The sequence below is a fragment of the Condylura cristata genome, unplaced genomic scaffold, assembly GCF_000260355.1.
Source record: "Condylura cristata isolate star-nosed mole 26May11 unplaced genomic scaffold, ConCri1.0 scaffold00027, whole genome shotgun sequence".
NCBI lineage: Eukaryota > Metazoa > Chordata > Mammalia > Eulipotyphla > Talpidae > Condylura > Condylura cristata.
The window spans coordinates 13,151,910-13,157,069 of NW_004567128.1; the positions used below are offsets into that span (position 1 = coordinate 13,151,910).

Below are 5,160 nucleotides of genomic sequence, written 5' to 3' on the forward strand. Positions count from 1 at the left end.
ATTTTTTTATTTCATACTATACATAATCTTCCAGCAAAGCACTGAGAGGCTTATGAAAACTTTTTTTTTTGCCTAAGGAGAATCACTTAAGGACCTACAATAAAAATTATTTCCAAAATACCTTTCCAAGTTCAGAAGCCTCGCAACCGCAGACAGCGTGAGATTGAGAGCGTGCTACGCAGTTAGTGTGAGACGGCGGCACGGGCGGTCCTAAAGACCCGGAGAAATCAAAGCTCTCTAAACACACCAACATGCTATAGGTATGAAGCTTTTTGAACCTCATCAGCTCCCATACTTGAAACTGCTAGGCCAGCGCGCTGCCCCGCCCCCACTGGCCTGCTGCCAAACCACACCTCGAGGTTTTTATGCGCTAGCCCAGGACACGGCGTATCCCTTCTGCAGCTCTTCCCAGACTCCAAAGCGGCTACAGCCAGCGTCGCGCAACATGTCTGACTATCGGCGCAGCAAAGAGAGCCCACGAGATCTGGAGAACAGAAGTCTGTTCGTTAGCAGAGAGGGGCGGCCTGACACTACAGTCACAATGGCGGTAGCAGCAGACAGCGACAAGCGCCTGCGAGGTGCACAAGATGGTGGCCACGCGCCAGCGAGTGGTGAGCCCCGCCGAAAAAGCCCACGCGTTCACGCTGAAAGAGCAAGTGAAAGCATGGATTTTGCAAGCCTGAAGGACACTGACTGTGCCTTGGCCAAAGATGAGTGCATGCCCCACTGCAGCACAGGCGAGAGGGCAGAGGTGCGAAATCGGCCTCAGGTACGTGAACACGACCGTGATCAGATTTTGTCGGAGAAGGATCGGGCCCTGGAGGACTGGGTGGTCTCAGAGACATCGGCCCTGCCGCAACCTCGCTGGCGGGTCCTTAAGGCTCTTCGAGATAGGCAGCTGGGTGCAAGGCCCCGCTTTGTGCATGAGGCCTGTGGGGCAAGGGTCTTTGTGCAGCGTTTCCACCTGCAGTATGGGCTTGGAGGCCATAATGGCTGCATCAATACTGTGCACTTTAATCAGCGTGGCACGTGGCTGGTGAGTGGCAGCGATGATCTTAGAGTGATAATTTGGGACTGGATGCGTCAGCAAGCGATACTGGACTTTAACAGTGGACACAGAAATAATGTCTTTCAGGCCAAATTCCTTCCCAACTATGGTGATTCCCTCCTGGCCACGTGTGCCCGTGATGGGCAAGTAAGGATTGCAGAGCTGTCTGCTGCACCTTACTGCAAGAAATCTAAGTGTGTGGCCCAGCATCAGGGACCCTCACACAAAATGGCCATGATGCCAGACACCCCTTATAATTTTCTCAGTTCGGGTGAAGATGCAGTTGTCTTCACCATTGATCTCAGACAGAGTCAGCCAGCTTCCAAACTGGTGGTGACAAAGGAAAAGGAGAAGAGAGTGGGGCTGTATACAGTCCATGTGAATCCTGCCAATATGTACCAGTTTGCAGTGGGTGGACGAGATCAGTTTGTAAGAATTTATGACCAGAGGAAGATTAATACAAGTGTGAACAATGGTGTACTTAAGAAATTCTGTCCTTACCATCTGATTAACTGTGAGACTAAAGCAAACATCACCTGCCTTGTGTACAGCCACGATGGCACAGAGCTTCTGACCAGTTACAATGATGAGGATATTTACCTGTTCAATGCTACTCATTGTGATGGAGCCCAGTATATTAAGAGATACAAGGGCCATAGAAATAATGCCACAGTCAAAGGTGTTAGTTTCTATGGCCCCAAAAGTGAGCTTGTGTTGAGTGGTAGTGACTGCGGGCACATCTTCCTTTGGGAGAAATCATCCTGCCAGGTTGTTCAGTTCATGGAGGGGGACAAAGGAGGTACTGTCAACTGTGTGGAGCCCCATCCTTATCTACCTGTGATGGCAACGAGCGGCCTAGACCACGATGTTAAGATCTGGGCCCCCACAGCCAGAGCTGCCACTGAGCTTGCTGAGTTAAAGGGTGTGATTAAGAAGAACAAGCAGGAGCGAGATGAAGATACCTTGTACCAGACCGACCTTTTGGACAGTCACATGCTCTGGTTCCTCATGCGCCACTTGAACCAGAGAGGTCATCACCAGCGCTGGAGAGTTCCTGAAGCTAGAGCTGCAAATGCAGAGCAGAATCAGTCTCCCAGTAGGTTACCGGGATCTGAAGTGGCAGCAAGCCAAGACCGTGTGCAGTGCCTGCAGTCCTGAAAGCCTCAGACCTGTTCCGGTTTCATTTCATCTCGTAAACTGGACTTTAAATTTAAAATTCAGCTTAATGAATAAATTTGCACTTATCTTTCCTATTCCACATCCCAGCCCCACCCCCTGCCCAAACCCAACCTTTTCCTTCCGCTTCCTCTACCTTCCTGCCCTTTCATTCTAACCATCTTTTCCTCCCTCCTTCCTCCCTTCTTGCCTTACCTCTCACTTGGCTTCATTATGAATACTTTTTTCTTTGTTCTTTTATTTTCACCTCTAAAGGTTCACACTTCTGGTAAAAAAAAGTAAATAGCTTTATTGAATCTGTCTTCTCCTCTGTGACATTCTAACTAACTTGGAGTTGTCTGCATTTTCTAATCTATGTTAATGTTGATTAATTTCAGCCAATTAAGGCTGGTAAGAACAGGATTTATTGTTGTTTGTACTTTCAATTCGCTTTCAGTTTCATGGCTAAGAATTCCTACAGGATTACCTTCCAGGAAGTTCTCTTGGAACATACTTCTGTACTAACCAGGAATATATAGTTATAATATTTGAAATTATATATTTGAACTAACTTCAAGAATGTATTGTTGCAAGAAAGTATTGTTTATGCTTATAAATGGTTGGCCTTATTGGAAGAAATATCCTATTAGAGATCCATGCATTGCTTAAATATTTCTTCACCTGTTTATAAAAGCCTAAAATGCTTTTAATTAATGTAAATTTTGCATCCTAGATGCCCAATTGCTGTTCAGTAATATTTTTATTTTACATTTGTTATTTGTGTAAGTGAATGCCAATGCAGATGACTTGTCTCCTAACACCTGTGAAATAGAATACACCCTTCTCTGCAAACATCTTGACAAAGAATATAGCAAAACATCCCATAGCCTGACAAATGCTTTGTTTTGACAGTAGTCCTTAAATGGATATTAATTCCCACCCCTTCAAAGAAGGCTGAGAAATTTACATGAGATTGGAATGAAATAGAAAATGACTCAAATTCCTGATCCTTGCTTCCCAAGTCAGGGGTAACTGCTTGTGTTGCTGAGTGCCTGGGACCTTCCCTGCCAAGGTCTGCTGTCAGAAACTTTCTTAAAGGTCTTCAAAGAATCCAGTGAATGTACACCAAGCGCTGTGGCTTAAAAACAGGCATAAAGAGAAGTTATAAACTAGAATTCCTAGCTTGGGCAACACTGTACACTGGGTGGGATGTAGCCTAGCAACAGCATCAATAATACATTGAAAAAAACATTTGGAGTTTCTAGTGACAATGGGTGACAGTACAGTGGTGACAATGATTTAATTACTCAATTCTTTTTTCACTGCTGTTTGGAAGCAGTTCTTCCTGAGGGGTGGGGGAAGGCTAGAGGATAGGAGATAGGGGAGGGGAGTCCATAGTGGCAGATGGGGAAATAGGAGGTGGTGGGTTGGGGTGGATAAGTAGGAGGGAGCTTGGGGGTGAGAGGAGAATTGGAGGGTAGGATTTGTACTGTGAATTAAAACTATTTTCAGAGTTCCCTGAAGGTTTCTGAGATTGCTTGTACTATAAGAGGTATTGGAAAAGAGATTTGGGAGATAAAGGTAAAGTAGTCGCTATCTTTTATACAAGAAATTAAGCACAGAATTATTTATCTGTTTGTTTATGTGAGTGTGAGGCATCAGATGGGCCCCCGGCTCCACTACGCAGCTTCCTCTACCTTCACCAGCTCCATAAAAGAGTGCCCACTTCTCTAGCAAGGCACTAGGTAATCAAAATTGGAGATCTGGAAGTAATTTAAGATGAAGACAGTTTCCAGATATTTCTCTTGGATTCCAATCCATCCTTGCATCTCCTACTTCATGTCTCTTCCTTCCTAAATGCTCTGCCAACTTCAGGCTCTAGCATCTGAAGCTAAGACAAAAGCCTTATGAAGACTTAACTCCCACATTACATACTATCAGGCTCTTATTATAAGTTGCCTGTTATAGAGAACTAATTGTTATTTTAATTTATGCAAATATTGATGCTATTAGCATGCGGGAGAGAGTAATACAATACATTTGTCTGCCATGAGACAGTGGTCAAAGTTAATAACTATCAAACAGGCAAAACTGCGCCTTTGAATTTAAAATTTCAACGGCAATTATTTTCACTCCAATATGGGATTTCTGTAGGACATTTCTTTGTAAGCCCTCTTAGTTTTCATGCTGCGGCTAGCTTACAGTGCTGAGTCCTAATCCGTTGCACCACCAGGGAGGACCTACTTTTCTTTCTAGCTTAGGTAACCTCTTCATCTGTATCCCCATTTTATGCAGGCAGCCGTCTATGGAAATTAGAAACATGTAGTATTAAGTATATTCAAGTATATACAAATAATTTCTCAATTGCTCTTTATAAAAATATTAAAGTGGAAGGTAGGAAACCTAAATTTAGGTAATTTAGCATTTTCATTAAGCTACAGCATTAAAGCATAGGGACACAGATAGAGCTTCAAACTAAATTAATATACCAAATAGCAGTGCACAACTTCATCATTTGGTGCATGATAATATGGTTTACTTAAAAAAATAAGAACTGAAAACCCACATGTCAAGATCATTTTGTGACTTTTAAGAGTTACCTTTCAGCTATTAAGGTGGCCACCATCTCTCCTTGACTCCTGTCAGCTATATGGAAAAACAAAAAGGGCAGCCATGTTAACAACTCAAGCCCCTGAAATTGAATTGTAAGCCTCTAAGGAAAACACACAGACACGACAATGAACCAAAGAAAAACAAAAACAAAAAAATGTAAAAACATTACATGCTAGGGTAGGGACAGAACTTCTAGCCTTGGCTATATATTGATCTGGATGATATTTGGTCAAAAATCATTGCTTCTGAATCTTTGGAGTCAAATTCAAATCATAGCTGGGTGTGAACTATATGCTCAACCTACTTCCCTGTTCTAGGTTCATCTGAGAATATTTCCTGCCCTG

General features: G+C 43.5%; 1 pseudogene; it reads left to right on the forward strand.

The window, feature by feature from the left end:
• The first annotated feature begins 262 nt into the window (after positions 1-262).
• Positions 263-2,206, forward strand: LOC101634184 (annotated as a pseudogene).
• The last annotated feature ends 2,954 nt before the right edge of the window (positions 2,207-5,160 follow it).